The sequence below is a fragment of the Bombus vosnesenskii genome, unplaced genomic scaffold, assembly GCF_011952255.1.
Source record: "Bombus vosnesenskii isolate JDL3184/JDL3185 unplaced genomic scaffold, Bvos_JDL3184-5_v1.1 scf7180000013298, whole genome shotgun sequence".
Lineage (NCBI taxonomy): Eukaryota > Metazoa > Arthropoda > Insecta > Hymenoptera > Apidae > Bombus > Bombus vosnesenskii.
This window is the reverse complement of record NW_022882948.1, coordinates 1524901-1543361: the sequence shown is the minus strand read 5'-3', so window position 1 is coordinate 1543361 and position 18461 is coordinate 1524901. Positions and strand designations below refer to the sequence as shown.

The window sequence follows — 18461 nt, the reverse complement described above, 5'->3', positions numbered from 1 at the left end:
TTTGTAGGTATATCTTCTATTTAAATTTCCATTGAATAAATACTGGCAGTGACAAAATTAACGAAGCAACTTTCAAAATTCAACCTCATCTTTCGCACGAAATTAATTATAACGTAAATCTAATTTCACGAGGAAGGAAATTCAGCGCGAACATCAAGGCTCTTGCGCGGAATACTAATTGACGACGAAATATTTTTCCCCTTTCTTCGTCTTTCCGCGCTAAAAATTGTCGATGAAATTAATGAATTCGTTCGGTAACGCGATGTTCTCGCGCGGAATTAATTGCGCTTCGGTGAAACGCGAAACACTGGAATCGCCAGAGCCGAGGATTTTTCCGCGTGTGTCCACTCGGCGTCTCTTCAACCAGTTACGTTCAAGATGACGATCCGTCGTCGACCTTCCAATTACAAGTTACAAGGATCCACGTGTTAATGTATGACGTGTTTGGTAGGCCACGGATAGTCTACGATAAAGTATGATAAAGTGTAACTCTGACCCTTAACTTTTACAATTTTTATTACTTTTATCACGTACCTTCGTTACGAGGCTCTTCGCCTCAACAAAGTAAAGTCCGGCTGGACAAAATATCGTAGGCTGGAAAAACGGTAAAAGGTAGGAAATATGTATCTTTTCTTGTAGCTGTGGTAATTCAAGTATGAGGGGTGTAATCACCTTCCAAAGTTCAACAGCTTAAGACTTAAGAGCTAACTTGGAAAAGATTGCAGATAAGAAATTTTGTTCGCAAAAGTAAAATTCTTTTTCGCGTATTGGAAAAAAGTAAACAATTTTCAAGTTGGTACAAAAACATTGTGACAAATACACGATCAGCTTGTATAAAACTATTAAATAAATAAGTGTATTCTGTTTTCCGTTTAAAAGAAGTAAAGTATCTAGAAATCAGTGATCATTTTCTTTTTTCCGATCAAATATCCGCAGTTCAATTTTTAACCGCACGATTAAGGTTCCATCGAAACGTTTAATCCCCCCATTCGGACAAAGAGCCTGCTAAAACGCGTCACGTCGTAAAGGTACGGTGAAGGAGCACGCTTTTTGGACGACCGATAAACCAGGAGAAACGTGGACCAACGATGCGGAACAAACAGTCCCGAAGAAACCCAGAGATTTCACTCGGCTGATCTTCTCTCTTGTTGAACGTTATAGTCGAGTCATTATTCTGTCGAAGTATACTACACGTAAGTTCACTGTGTCACGAACGTTCTACAATTTCGCTAGGAATCGATTGATTTTTTTGTATCTGAGTATAGTTTTTTTTTATTACAATTATAATTCTTCCATCGATTAAAATGCGTATGTTTTTTGTTCTTTTCCTGTTGTCTTTTCCTGTCTAATATTAAACAAGAACAAGGACTCTATCGAATAAGAAGATGAGAATTCTTGTCATTTTTCTTATTTCTATTCCCCAATCTTTTTCACGAGTGACTACTCTTTCTCCAATCACTGGAGTTCTATCGTAGACACCGTGTATCATCTCTGCTATTGAAAGTTTCGCAAGAAGTTCGAAAGTCTCGTTAAATAAAAGTGTGTCTTTATCTGTGCGTATCACCCTATTCTGTGTTTCCCTGAAACGGAGATTTTACCGTGTTGCTTGATAGTAATCCTTAACAATAAATATAATAATAATTGATAATAATTAAAAATACTAAAAAATCGACTTAATAATAATCGAAGCCACGAGTCTACGAAATGGGTGCTGCGAGCTTCTTCGACCCAGAACGAGGAGGATTCGCTCGAACGACGCAAGTAGCCGTTACGGAACGAGGCGTGAAATAATTTCTGCTCGTGCTTCCGCTGCGCTGACGCGAAACGAGAAACGATAAATTCACCGATCTATTGCGAAGAAATATGGAAATGAGAGACTCGCGATGATCCCAGTGGGAGTCACATTGGACTCTAGTCATCGGTCGAGCAACTGGAGATCTTTGACCCTGTTTGAACTGATCGGCTGACGTCATTCGTGAGCTCACGTGTTGGGCTGGTTAGTTGGGAAGATCCGAATGTCTGAGGGTCCATTGAGGAACACGATAAATTTTGGCTCGTATGCTGACTCACAATCAGTATACGTACTTACATTTATATCGTGTTTCGAGAAAGGTTTTCTACGGTTTATAGCGCGTAAAATTTTTCAATACGAAGCTATTGAAAGTGATTAAGGGTAGTTAAAGGTAGCGTAATAACCGAAGAACTATTCCATCTTGACACGTTAAAATGTCACGTTTATAATTTATTAGAATCTGTCACTTTGGTTTGAAGAATAGAAACGTATAGTTGCAACAAGTATTTGGTGAGAGTACAATAGTATAACGACGAAGTACACGATAGTACACCTAAATCAACGAAATAAAAAGTATGACGAATTGTATGGAGCAGTGAAGTGAAAGGTATATGATTCCATTGAAGAAAGTAAATCTGAACGTATAGGATAGGATATATAAGAGAGCGCAAAATATCTGAATTAAATGGAAAGTTGCTTTGGTATAACAGAAAATAGCATTCTAAGCAATAAAAATCTAAACTTTCTTCTTCGCTATATATATACCCAGAATGATGTAAAACTGAACACTAAATCCCACCGACACCGCGTTTTCAATTTCTTCTTGATCGATCTTTGGATAATTTTTCAACTTCAGAATTCCTGTATTCCTTATCTTGAAACCTATCTTCGGCTATTACTCCCGTACGAAGCATTTCGCTCTTGTTGTTTCTCAAATTGCGTTATACGACGTCAGTGGCAATCTTCTAATCGCAGGGTGCTGCTCTATCGTATCGATAAAATATTCCACACAACCGAGTACAAAGACAATGATCGTGCCTCGGTCCAATAACGAGCCAACTTGCCCAGAAATAGAAACGAAACGGGTATCCCAAGTATCTGGAGGACATCTACGGAATTAGATGGAACGATGGGGACTGCAGTATGCAAGTACGTGGGATCGTTTCCAGCCCCGAGGCCGACGCAAAGATAGCAACCGCACTACGCGTCAGAGATTTGGGTGCAACTTCGATGGAAATGCAAATGCGTCATAGTTGAAGCGCTGACCAAGAAATTGCCACCACCTCCGTGTGATTTTCTTCTTTCCCTTCGGGCTACGCAATGCCTGGCAGACGCGACCCTTCCACTCGAGAAACATGCTGAGCTTTCTCTTTCTTTCTCTCTCTCTCTGTATTTCTGGGATCCATGAAAAACGCGCGCCAACTTTTATCCGTCGACCGAAGAAGAGTACGAAAATTTCTACGAAGCGAGCCTCCTTAGTCACTCGCAAGCCAGACTAGCACCATGATTAATTATCCGCGACAGGAAGTCCGCAATCGTTCTAAAACGTATATCTTCTCTACTGCCAGCATACCTAATGAATCGTCGCGTCGCGTCGTACAACGTCTGCCAGTCAATATGGCGACTGTTATTATTCATCAGCCGGTGACACTGTTTCCTACTACAGAAGATTCTCTGATGTTCCACTTTTCCTTCTAATCGCATCGTAAATATGTGGTTAGGGTACGGGACTATCCGGGCAAGGTAGATCGTCGCGAAGATTAGGGTTTGGATAAAAGCTAGGTATTTACAATGGAATAGTCTGTGCAAGCGAGATAGCTCTCTATGATGTCGTTTAAGCTGGAAGCTGTAGCCTAAGGGTATCTTTTGAACGATGTTTCCTATGTTTATTATTTGCTCTGTCTTTTTTTTTATTTATTTTGTTATTATTATATCGTAAATGTACTGTACAAACGTAGTGTCAAAATAGATAAAATAGAACAAATTAAATTCCATTGATATTGGTTTTTTCAACGCTGCTACAGTTTGTTGTCGTGGGTTGAACTTTCTTCGGTTTTAGAATTTGTACGTCCTTTGTTTGCGAACGTTTCCTTAAGTATCATTTCCTTAGAGAGCGTTTCGTTCCCGTGCAAATCCTGAGATTTTCCACGATGCTTGAATTTCATGATTTATATGCCATCTATAGGAGGTATTGCCGCACCATTGTACTTAATACAACATTTAAATAATAACTGATAAGATTTTGTATCATTAAATAGTATTTCCGTATGGCTACGAAAATTTCATACTATGGCAATGAAACGTATAGAATCTGACATAAAAATGCTTCATTGGAAAAACGGGGATACGCGCTATGATTATAAAATATAAAATATTCCAATTTAATTCCAGAGTACTTACTGTAATACCAAAGAAAGTAAATCTCTCTGTTTAGCTTCCATTTTCTTCATTTTATTAATAGAAATATCAAAGTTTCAGTACTTTTTATCGAAATTAGTCCGGCCATGTAAGCTCTGTTCTTCTTCATATGGAACGAACTCGTCGATACACGCACAGCCCTCGCGAAAGTGACTCATCCCACGCAAATGATTAGGAAAGCACATTGATTTCCATGCACTATCGATCGCGTCTACCACGTGAAAGAAACAGATATTATACGAAGACATATGATCTACATTACGGTACGTGGGCGCATCGTCTCAACCAAGAAGAAGCGTTTCAACGACAAGAAGCAGGGACCGCGAGGCCATCGTCGAAGGCGTTGCAAATTACGTTTCTACGTCCCTCCGCGAAATGTTTGAGGGGAGGCAGCCATTTCTATCTTGCAACCCCTAATTTTCGTCCAAGTTGGGGGCATCTCCGGATTCGGTGCCGTCAGAAGCAACCCTAGCATCGTTCGTAACTTCCCTTTCTCTTCGTATTTGTATTTACTTCAGCTAAAAGTATAGCCAAAAAAAGAAGTAAAAATACGAAGTTGTTTGCTACAATGTTCTGCATAGGGAAAAACAAATGCTTTCGAACGAATGTTCACTGGCTCACGAAAGTATCTGTTTGAAAAAATATTTTCACTTCTGTCCCCGTTTCAACGACTAAGTATTTTCTTTAAACGCATTTGTTCCTTTCCTTTGAAAGTCCTTTCTCTGACTTTTATAATCATACGATGATACTGTGAACTAAATGGTAAATGGTAATTAATTAACATTAGAACTATCACACCGGCCAAATTGACTGGTTTTACAATTTAATTTTAAAATTCCTACTTCATGTTATATTTTTTTCTACAATGATGTAATGACTTTCGTAACGATAACTAAAAGAATAATATAATTTTTATTTTGTTTTTTATGTATTCAAACTGAAAATAATTTTGTATCAAGGCTACTTATACCAACACCGGGCAAAGTGGCTGGTACTTATCAAAGTGTAAAAGGGTGCCGCAATCTGTTTATGGAACCCCAATTAACCAATTTCCTCGTTTTGTACAACTTGCCACACGTTTCTAAAATTTTTACTGCGTATCATTCGATACAATGATATCAGATATCAGAAAAATTCCGGATCGATCGCTAGACGCTAACACTAGAAATACCACACCATTCAAAGTGACTGGTTCTACAATTTTATAAATTCGTCAACCCTCGTTTAGGGATGATGATCCCAGATGGATTGATAATACCAAAAACTTCATAACATGGAATTGCTTCTGTAAGAAAGTAATAAATCAATAAATACCAAAATATTCTATTATTACGTATTTTTTAAAGACCAGTCATTTTGACTCTTTTTTTTTTTTTTGGTAGAAATAACTTCGTGTTAATTATCGGTAGTTCTAGTGTTAATGCGTAAATACTGTAACAAGTACAGTGGTATGCCGATACTTTTTACGGACAATACTTTTGATTTTGAGATTTCATTTTATATGACAAATAAAGATAATGGCGGATAAGGACCGCGTGGATGGACAGATTGTTAATGGAAGAATTTTCAATCCAACGGTTTTTAAAAGCGACGTTTCCGTAAAATGAGAACGCACGGTGCCGTGTGTTCGACGGTTAATCAGTCGTACGTTAGGCGCAATAGTTTCTCATTACAGCTTCTGATAGCTGCTTTTTAATCTCTAAAAAGGTGACTCTGTTTGTGGAGTTAAGGGACGTTTGCTTTGATTTCGAATAAATCGACCGAGGCTTCCACAACTAAGAGTTAATGACATCTAATATTTTGTAATTTAACGTATCCGTATATTAAATTATATATTACATTAATTCAATATATATCGTATATTCTAATTAAATATACTATATATTTAATTTAACATATATTTTTATATATATTATATAGTCGTGTAAAGTATTAACCAGTTGGTATTTTCAAAAGCACATCGATTTATTTTTTATTTCAATATACGAGTGTATATAATTTTTCAGCTATTTAACGTAATTATAGAGAAGTAAATTATGAGATAAATGTTAATCGCCTGCAAATATGACAAGTATCAATTTGCTGTGAACCACTTTGGCTTGAATATGCCTCATAATGCTAACAAGTCGGAAGTCAAGCACTATCCTGGCCTATTTCGTAGAACATAATGAGCTCTCAATATGTAAGTAACGTAAATATTGATCCCTGAAAGGATGAAGTACCGATACAACGTGTACAATAGTTTGCAACAATCCTTACCGTAATGCAGCATGTTGTTCCTTAATAATTTCATCGAGTTGGTTTCAGCATAAAAAAATAAATTCAGGTTAATATCTTACTGGTGAATTAAACGGAGACAACGTATTCTACATCTGGGTTAACAGCGTCTAAAGTAATATCAAAATGTAGTCCATCGATTTCTTTCGCTTCTCATTTACATTCCTTGAATTAAACGAAGAATACTTTGAAATGAAACTCAACTTTGCGAACCGGTAACAGCATATACGATATAATATACGCGGAACGTTTAACCTAGAAAATTTACATTCATCCCAAAAGTCGACTACTGCTACGAAACTTCGATGCTCGTTAAAGTTTCGAACAGATCGTCGAGATCATATTGTAAAATTATCGCGTCGCAACTTGGTGCGAACATCAAATTGCAATTCATCGGTCGATGACGTAGATTAATTTTCACCTTTCGTACGAAATCGCTAGGTGTTCCTGCTCGATCTCGTTACTCGTTACCCTTGCAACTACGTGTAGTAAATCTAAAAGAGAAATCTCCAAAAAAGAACACACCTATATAAATATATTTTGTGATCAACTGCGAGCATATCGAAACACTTTCTTATTGCTACGCGCTAGGTATCGAAATTAGAAACTCATTATACTCATACATGAGCTGCTTATTTGTCAAATCGGTTAACTTGGCAAGATATCGATCAAAGAAAATTAATGCAATTACATAAGCCAACCATCGATCAAATGGTTTGGCAATAAAATTTCTAAAACTTTGAAAAGCAACGGTTATGTAACCGCTTTGGCCTATCAACGATTCAAATATCACTCTTTGCTTTTTTTTAAACCATCTGTATATACACCAGAACCATCGGGAGAGACCCGTAACTGGGTTTCCGTTAGCGACCGACATTCTAATGGGCACGCGAGTACATTATTTGCCCGGCACGATTCATCATCGCGTAATCGTATTTCGTGAACGCCAACTAGATGCGGCGAATTCATTTGTGTATCGGACAGAGGGAAATTCACTGTGCACACACCGTGGCCTACGTACGCCCCTGCAACGCAATAACGTCCGATCGGCCACCCCCTGGAGCGCGACGCCGCGCCGCGCCGAGGCGGTCGGGGATGAAGGGTAGGAAGGTTAGGAAGGGCGTAGTCCCCGAAATCACGAGCTTATATATCCATTCAAGAAGACGATATTCAAGGGTTGGGGCAAAAGCTCGACAAATCTACGGGGTTGCTGGTCCTAGAGTTCTCTGCTTGTGGATAAAACTCGCTGGATTATCTGGATATATATGTATGTACTTACGTACATGCATGTATACGTACATGTATGAATGCGAGCTTATGTACGTCGTTTTGCATTGAAAACCATCGATAGATAGTTCCTTACCAGGGAACAATCGAGAATATTTGGTGATGTTTTTAGGAATTGAAAGCGATCTACTAAGTAAAGCGAGTACTAAGCGAGCGTTTTCTCAATTTGGTATATTCGGTGGGTAGCTTTTCGCTGGGTTATGTGTATAGGGTGTCTTAGATACGATGAAATTTTGCAAGTTTATGGGCTTGAAATGGGATTAGCTTTGTAGAACGTGGAATTTATCGCGTAGAAAGTTTTAATAAACTTGGAAATTTTGTTCTCTCGGTATCAGATGAACGACTGATTTCAAGGTTTTGGTTTTGAAATTGTCAGAGCTATACAGATGCTTTTGATGAAATTAAGGTCAACTTTTGTAGAGGTAGAGAGACGACCTATTATCGTCTATTGTACTATTCTCTTGACGTCCAACGATCTTAGGACAATTGAATAGAATTATTAGATCCCAGGCTGCAGTTTAAAATAGAAGAAACTGTAATCGATCGTAATAATTGTTTTTCTCATAACGAAATACGTTAATTAGATATAGACTGTAACGATAATCTGTAATTATTATTAGCGTTAGTTATAGTAGTTAATTATAGTGTAGCGTACATATTTGCGTACATATTATCGGTCGATAATTGTGGTATTAATTACTACAATGAAATGGACGTACATATGTATGTCGATCCTCTGCTGGGATACTGAGATTGAGAAATTTATATTTGAATGTAGTTTATAATAATTGAACATTAGCCAGATACTTAACATCAAGTATCGTATAATGCTAATATCATGCGAACTTAATGTTTGTAAAAGTATTGAAAATCGTCGAGAATCTTGTTACTTGATACTTGATGTTTGTGAAAATTTTTATAAACTCTGGGATTCCTCAGAACCTCATGGTATCGGTGAAGACAGTGAAAGTAAAAACAGAATGCACGTGTTCAAATAAATCAATAGAAAGAAACACTCGTACGATGTAGTGAAACGATATTCGATGACAAAAATGTATCAATGAACAGGGACATCATTTCGAATACTCGAGTACTTGGTTCTTTTCTTTGAAAACTAGTTCTCTTTTATTTCGATAATTCATACGTTGTTGTTTCCTTGAATTCCCATGTTGATATGTCGATCTTTCCTCGTATTTACTGCATTTACTTCGTTTCAAGTTTCATTTTTTATAAAATCCTGAAATTTCGTCCATTTGAATTGTAATTGACAAATTTTGTATATAAGTGTATTTCTTTTACAATTTCTAATAATTTCCTCGATTGTCGAAATTTGTTAAAGCTTTGTTTTTCTATTGTCTCCAATTACAGAGGGAATTTCGTTCTATAGAATTGAAATACGCACGTATGCTTCTTTGCAAAGGTTGTTGATTCCGTTGAATTTTTATTGAGCAGAAAATCGAAATAGCATTTCCGTATTTAATAGTTTCCGACTATAGTTACAGCGTAAATAGGTTTTCACAATCTATTGTAGCAAAGTGCTATTTTTTTTTTTTTTTTTGCTTACAAAGGTATCTATAAATGTTAGTATAAATTGCTGATCAATTTATCGAGAAATAACGCCTGTTTTTATTTAGTATTTGTACCCTTTTTGTATCAATATCTGTGAGGTACAACAATTCTTCTATTAAACGTCCCTGTAGTTTTTCAAATTTCCGATACCTGTATAAGTTCTTGTTTTAACTACAAAATGTATGAGATTTTTTTTATCAAATATTCCATCATCTGCTATTTTTCTATACATAAATATTACTAAAAATTAACGCAATTTCTCATAATCGTTCACACCATCTCTTTCTTAATTAGAAAATTCAGGATATTGTCTTCAAATATTCCATATCTTGTTCATACTTTTTTTTTTTTTTTTTAAATAAAATGTTCCATCAATTTATCGAGTAAAAACTGTTATTCTTTTACGTTGTAATTCTTTTAGTTAGAGAATTCAAGATATCTTCTTACTACAAAATATTCCATATTTTTGTTCTATATATTTTCTTGCCATTTCTAATTTTTCGAGTAAACACTGTCATTTTCCCATACATAGTAAGTGTCTCTAAAAGTAACTATATCTTGCTGTTTCTTCTATATTCATCCTACACATTCGCACGTATACGTTTGCACAGTATATTTTATTGATAAAATAATATTCTTATCCTGTCTGCGTCTCGCCTCGCAGATATCATTCCACGTACTTTCCCAGTGATACGAGATATGCATATTCAATTTACGCAAACGAAACAAACCGGTGCTTCTAATTAACGACGGATATTAATTTAACAGATGTAATTCTAGCGTTTCCACGAATATATATATATATATATATATATATATATATGTATACACGTACCATGGAATCTAATATCCACGTAATTCTAAACGTCATCATCGTTAATTAACCAAAATTAAATAGCGATAAACATAACGTGAACATGCAAAATCGGAAGACGCGCGCGAGCCATCATATAATTAACCAAGAATGAATTTGTATAAATTCACTGCACAGTGGTACGAATTAAACGATTTACGACGATCACGATATTCTTATGAATTCGTTGGTACTATTTTATTTTTGTTAATATATTCGGTACAGCTGTTTAGAGGAAAATAGAAGATATCATTTAAAAGCTGCTAAAAGAGTTGAAACAAATAATCTTTTCTCGACTGTTATCGACTTGTACCTTACTCAAAAAAATGTTATTTAATTATTTCGAACGAATAGACTTTATAGCAAATGAAATAATTAATATACGTAACTATTTGTACAGAATTTTTTTTTGACGAAATTAGCTCAAGTTTGCGCTATGCATAAAAAGTTGAATTTAAACGATTCGAGGAATATGAATATTTTTATTTTGTCCATGTAAGCTAATAAAATTCATACGATTAGCTATTGGCAGCCTCAAATATCTTGTTTCTCGTATAACAATCAATCCGTTTGACAAACACATCAGCCGTCGAAACGAACGATACGATAAGGTCGAAAACGTCAAGTACGTCACTCTCGTGACATGGTAACCTACACATACACGCTGATTAAACTCAAAACGAATGATTTCAAGTTGTAAGCGAGCTTTAATACACCCATTGTTCCAACTTTTTCTATCAACGAGAGGAAAAAGTAGTCTCGGAGTTCCGCACCCCCCCGTTGAACAATGTATTCTCCCTCTTGTTCTTCCTTTCGCCCCCTTTCCCCGGAATATGGCAGGATGCATATAACGATGTCGTAAATCGAACCATCGAGTAAGTAGGAGTGACGTTTTAGGGTTGTAAGACCCACTTAAGGCCGTATATTGCGCTGTGTTTTTAGGGTTTCGTGTAATAAAAAGAACTGACGAATCGCGGATAATATGTCATTTGGAAATAGGAATACTAAGATATATTAATTATTTAGTATTTAATTTATTAGTATTCAAATTAGGGGGCGAAGAAAAAGAGATTCTAAAATATGGTTTCTCTTCAACCACGAAGAATGACGTCAAAAAAATACCAAATGAATTTCTTTCTACCTTTAAATAGCTGCGATCATTTTGCATCTCGATGTAATACAAAAATCATGATAATAATCGCATTAATCGTTATAATGTATTATTCTTAAAATGTACATAAAATACACAAAGACGTGGCAAGATACGTAAAGATTCGTAATACCTCGAGTATACTCGTCGAGCATTTGCTAGACGAGAGAAATATCTGTTTAGAAACCAATTTATCGTCCATCTGGCAAAGTTTATGAAAATATGGAATTTTTTGGGTTGGCAACTATTAATTACAATACCAATTAATGACAAAATCCGCATTCCTTAGTCGCGAAACCGTTAAACATGTTTGGATATGAAGCTATAAAAGTCTACGTGGATCTACTATAAATTGTTTTACAGATACTATTTATTTTCCATACTCGAACAGCGTAATCTGCATATAATTCTAATACAATAGTCGAGAACCATAAAATAACCAGAAACGTATAGTACGATATATTGAAATGTAAGAAAATATCGAAACTAATGTACGCGTTACGATGTTTATAGGATGAAATAATTTCTTTCGTTCATATCTGCATAAATATTCGCGTTGTGATAATAATGACGCAGTTACGCGCCTGCTTTATATACAATTTTTATTCATTAAAATATTTTATAGACCTACAGGTTAAGAGTTAGAAATTTTCAAAACGCGAAACATTTCATGTTACACTATCGGACCCGTATGTTGGTTGTCTACTGAGAGTTTCAAGATTTCCAAAAGATTCTATATCGTCATCTTGTCGTAAGATTTTCGATCTGTGTTCAAAGTAGCAGCAAAGTGCGCCACGACGAAATTTTAATTCTTCTGTATGCAGCCTGCCACGAAACGTCGTCATTGTTCGTCACATAAAAGCACCATCAGATAGCGTGTATATACGCACAACCGTGGGATATCGACCGTCTACCCTGTTCTCTGTGCGTGTGTTTTTGATGATGTGCATGTGCGCCCAGACCAATTTGACAGAGAGAGAAAGACATAGGGAGAGAACGTGTTACTATGATGGTGGTGGTGTAGTCCTGTATGAACGTTATCCTGTGCCCGCGCCATGGTGTTTCCATGGGGTTCGCCACTGGGGTGGGCCAAGCAAGATCGACCGCCTTGCGCTTTCTCTGTCTGTCGTTAGCTAAACTTCGTGTCGCAGCACTTTCAATTTCTGACTTTTTTTTTTTAGGACATATTCTAACTTACCCTCGCATTTATATTATTTACGTACTTTGTTCGAATTTTCACTTATATTTATCTAACTTAGTTGTATCTGTCCGGCGACTAAACATGTTCCTGAATCTGCTATTTTTGGGATACATTTTCATAAATCATCCCTGAATCTTAAAACAGTTTTTCTGCGAAAAGTAAGAAACGTGACTTGTCGTGTTCTTGCTGCGTAGTCTTCGTACAAAGGAGGTTACAAAATATATTTCCACCCCGTGCTATTTATTACAGAATATATCTACATACTAATTGATCAATCAGGTCCCAGTGTCATTTAGTAAATAATACTTTCATAGTAATGTTCTCATGGTATTACCAATTATCTACGCCTACAAAAATTTGATACAATAGAAATAAAATGTATAAATGGAACATGGTGCATGCAAATTTCTAAGCATTATATGTTGCGAAAAGAAAGTTACGAATTCGCTGTATCCCAAGGTGAAGTTCAACGCATCGTTATTCGAATATTCGAGATACAGCAGCCTTGGGCTGTTTAATTAAAAACTTTCATGGCGCGACGAGTATGCGGGACATCCCGTTGCATCTTCTGATTTACGGAAACATTCCGTACACGAAGTTTTCCTTTTCTACCCGTTTCGTGGGACCTTTTCATGGGCTCTCGGCATTGCCCATCTCAAATGACCGCGAACGGCGGGAAACGTGCGGATACTGAAGGTTTTCCATCGTATTTTCCTCGTCGATCGGGTTTTTGAAAGCCTCGAGGCTGCTGGAACGCGGTATGTCATTTGGTTTAGAGTTTAGAGTTTACAGATGCTTGTGAAATGTAGAGGACCTTCGGTACATGTTGCTTATCCTATGAAGAATCCACAGTTTTCATCGGCATGTCCTTTCTGCGGTTCATTCTGAAACTGGCATTTTCGGGTTAAATAAACTGTTTACGTTTAAGATTATATGTTCTTATCTTATTCGTGAAAAGAATCCATCGGATTCTTCGTAAAGAAAATTCATAGAATTGCACGTTTAAAGATCGCGGTGGTGCTACGCGATTTACGTAAATTTCTTTTAACGATCTCCAATAAATACCACAATAGCTACTATATCGGTACAATTTGATTCGTTTTACAAGAAACGTAAAAACAAGAGAGTATATTAATGATAATTAAAACGTTGAAATTAATTGCACCTTGCAAGAAATACAAAGGAGGAATTTGTTAATTGTAACGTGCAAAATTGTTCAATTTTATAAAAAAAATATGGAGAAGCAATACATATAAGAGTTATAATTTCAAAGCTTAAATCATTATTAAATTATAATGAAATTAAACCCAAAAGTGGAATGAGCAGACCACAAATATCGAAGTTTTCGTCGCCTCTGTCCGGGAGGGAAAGCAATTGCCATGGTCCTATGTATTAACGAGAAATATCGTAGGACCACATCCTGAATTACAACGCGCGAAATTACGCGGTCGAACGTACGACAAGATTAAGTACCACACCGATATTTTAAGTGCCTCTGCTCGCGATTACCACCGTCCTAAATTCATTACTGCCGATGTCGAACTGGATTTGTCCTGTCGCATCGCGTCACCGCGTCGATTAAAAACGCGACCAAAGACTCTCGTTTAGCATTTTCACCCGACTCGTTTCTAGATCTCTTCTGACCTACTTAAACGCTCTTTAATTATTCATTGAATCGCTTGCTTTACACCTCGGTTAACGTTAATTCGTATTAATTCTAAATCCTTTTTTCTTTTTTTTTTCTTTCTTTTTTAAGTTTATTCTTGGATCATGTACAACATCCAAGGATTGGATTTACGTCAAATGCAGGAATACTTCCTTCGGTTTTCCTTATCCAAGCTACCAAAGTTTCTGACAAAATTTTGCGTCGAATACAAACTCGAATTGCCTTCCTTTGGCCCTCGGCAACTTCTCTCTCGTAATTAGATTTTTACGCGTCTATGGACAATTTTGAGATGAAAAATGCATATATACCTAAATATGCAAAATTATGTAAAAGTATAATACCCTTTACAATAGCGAATAGATAAACTAATTTGTTATCAAAGTTCCAGTTTTTTAATTATACTCTCAAAGATACGAATTTGCATAAATATCCACGATCTACTCGTAGTAAGTCTTTTGCTCGTAAAACAGATCGAAAGACGAGGAAGAGACGACTTTATTGCGATTTCTCTGCCACACAAAGTTCCTTTTATGAAACTCATAGCGAGAATTAACAATTTAAATCGACATTATATACAATACCTTTTTAATTTCAACTGACGCAAGTGTCAGCTTTTAAAAGCGAAATTTACCAGAAACCACCGTATACGTACATGATCCATAAGTCAAGCGGTCCTCTTGATTGCCGTGTCTCGCTCGCAGCTGATTCAGACTGGACCCAACGAAATTTTGTTTCCTCGTGTTACGTCATTATCATTATCATACGGCAGTGATCCTTTCAAGCGGTGATTTCATTTCTGCCCGCTTCCACCGCCACCATAATTTGTTTATCGGTCATCGAAAGCGGCCTACAACCATCAGAGAACGTCCTGTATTTCCGTCGTACGACACGTGTACGAAAATTTTGCTCACAGACAGGTGATAGTTTGCGTGTACGTGTAGGCGAGGAAACTTCGTTCCAAACGGGATATTAAACACACACGACGAATCTCGAAACATTCGCACCTTCGTTCGTGTCAGAGGAGCACAGAGACGGCTACGAGGCTCGTAAATATTTCGATCGACGTCGATGCATGGCCGCAGCTCTCTGGAAGTTGAGCGAGTTCTCGTCATTTTGCGTGTTTATGTAATGCTGCAGGTTTATGCACAAAGTACCGTGCAAGTATCTTCCTCGTTTTATGCTAAGGTTCCTTAACTCTTTAACTTTGTTTCGAAAAGTATACACGAAGATCGTAAGAAAAAGAACACGACAAGTACATTTTTGTTGACTTTCTTAAAAAAAATATATCAATTTTGTGCAATATATATTTGATGAATATTTCTGAATATGGAAATGTGTATTTTCAGTTATCAAATTTTAAGAAGTTTCAGGAAAATATTCTATATCTTCCAAGCTTCTTTCTTCGCCACGTTATTAAACTTTTCTTTTGAAAATTCTTACGATGAAAAGAAGTAACGACGAAGATGAGCGAAAAGATACGTATAGAATATCTCTAGATTTTTTGTTTAATTATAAAATTATGGTAATTAGAACTTTTAACGTGAATTTTATTCGATGTATTTCTTCACCACATCCATCAGAGATCTTGTTGTAGATGAAACAACGTTTCTAGAAAAGAAACTATTCTTCTCGTTAATAAACTGTTTCTCTGTATTAATCCAAGAGGATATTAAAGTAGTGCGTTGCCAGTAGATCATCTTTGTATCAAATATAATCAAAATTCGTGAAAGTGTGCTGGTAAACGGCAGTAATTTGTTTTACGTCTTTATTAGACCGTATAAAAATTAGATCGTGTAAGAAATTCAACTTGGCTATTATTAAATACTAAGAAAGTAGAATCCAAACGACATGGAAAACTTTTGTAAATTACAAAAATCTTTGAAGGAAAGCCGTCATTAAACTAGAACTAAGACTAATTTCTTAAAACTAAGAAGACTAAAAAGAACAATTAGGCAAGCTGTTCAAGTGTCAGATCGAAAAAACTTCGGTTCAGATAGAAACAACAATTAAATTTGTAAAATGGTTATAATCTAAGAAACGAGTTATTGATATTTTGAAGTTTACTGTATTGTACTTTTACTATAAAAATGACCTTTTCTCAAGTTGTCGCTAGAAGAAAGTTGTCTAAAGTTCTCCCATTCTTTCAACTCATAAAGTTAAAACGAGTACTCGCAGAATAATTATATATACTAACATGTAATTTTAACATGATCTATATTTTATTCCGCGTTCCAAAATATTTATCTTGTTTAATATAAAATCGTTTTGATCCAACTAAAAAATAAAAAAGAATAGTTATCTCTTAATTATAGAATCTAATTAAAAGAAATCTACCTAAAATTCGATAACTAATGGACACATTGTACCCTAAAATATTAAACGAACTACTTAAAACTTGTAAACAATATTAAATAAATCGTATAAAAGATATCTGAAAACAAACCGACTAGAATTTTATCTTTAACAAACACTTGACGGAATATAAAAAGCTGCTCGAGTCTGAGCTTTACTTCTTGACACAAATTCGTAATATTTCTCTCGTATATATAGCGTCTGAATTGAGCGAATTTCTATCACGTGCAATTTATGCCGGTAGAGAATTAGGATCACGAAGAGGCTTCGTTTGCAGCAGGCCTGCAGATGAAAAGTCGTAAAGTTGATTTTCCCAAGTCGCTTTCCACTTTTTGTGTAACAGGTCGCCGCAGAAACTTGGAATTCGCAACGTCGCGTCGTAATTATGCACGTTGTAATGGTATTTCGTGGACGACAAAAGACATAGTCGTATTCCCCTAAACTCTAAATGAACCCTGTAGGCGCGTTCCTAACTTTATTTATCCTTGTTGCTCGTGCTTTTCCTACGTATCATGCTACATCTGACACGGTTCTTTCGAATTTCAATGAAATTTCGCCTGCTGATGGTTCCATATCAAACGAATAATAATTAAATAACAACGCAAACAATCCTATACAGATACGATTAAATAAAATAAAACTGTAGAGTAAAATTTACAATAAATTAAAATAATATAAAATAGTAATTTTAGCTACACACGACTAATCAATTATGACAAAAATATATTTAAAGTTTGATAAAATCACACAATATTATACATATATATATTTACGAAAGAACTAGTCATTTTCCAAATAAAATACAAAAATATTGATCAACCGTGTATAACATACATGTTAACATATCTACGTATCTACGTTATATCTCTTACCACGTCAAATTTCATTGAAACAGGGCTCTATCTGACTCATCCCTTGCAACGATTTCATCGGAAGAACAGCCACGGATATAGAAAATGTCTGTACGTGACTTCGCGATCGTGTCGCGCCTTTTTGTTTTCAGACTGGTCTTCCCTAAGGAATCGAGAGCAATGCGGAAAAACCTGCAACCTTACAGCTTACATTGTCGTTCGATAGTAGTTTATACGTTTGTATTTACGGCTTCGAGTTTGACTAGTTTGCTTCGTTCCAGGTATTGGCAACTGATACTTGGAAATAATTAACAGGTCCCTTGGAAGTTTCCGCGTTTAGAGAGACCTTGGAAATGGATCGGTAGATTTTACGCGTATTTAGGTCTATTGCACTTAGGAAGAAATAAAGAGCGCAATGGAAATTTGATTGCGTATTTGTTAGATTTGTTTAAGGAACTTCGAGTGGTACGAACGTGCATTCGAATCTTACAATCATAGAATTGTAACAGAATGAGAAATATTTATCTAAAATGATTATTCCGCGAGACATTTATCCGAATAAAATAAAACAATTATTTTTATAATTATTGTTAATATAATATATATAATAATTATAATATAATAATTATAATATATATAAAAAGTGTAATTATTATTAAATAATTATTATTTGGTTATTAAATTTTGTGTATGTGTAATGAGATTATACAGTGTATATTAAACTTACTAACACTCGTTATTTTGAAACACATGTCAATGCAATAGCTTGTCTGATATGGTACACTAACAATCCATGCTTATAACAGCTTCTACCTACAAGAAAAATTTCTAATTTATATCCGAAATGAAAATAAAAGGCAAAAAGGGAGGAAGAGAGTTAATGACTCATAAGCATCCAGGAAAATTAATGTGTAATATTTATCACTGGACGCCAGCATTTTAATTACGGATTAAAGGTATTCAACGAACGAACGAAGGAAAGAAAACATTTTTCTGTCTATGAATGCGAACAATCAACTGGTTAGCATTCTCCGAGTCCTCCTGT

The 18461-nt window shown here is 35.7% G+C and overlaps 1 protein-coding gene across 4 annotated transcripts in view; it reads left to right on the top strand.

Annotated features, from left to right (window-relative positions):
- Positions 1–18461, top strand: part of LOC117233637 (tyrosine-protein kinase Src64B) — an 86378-nt gene that overhangs the window by 57411 nt on the left and 10506 nt on the right. The gene's annotated exons all lie outside the window — the stretch shown is intronic.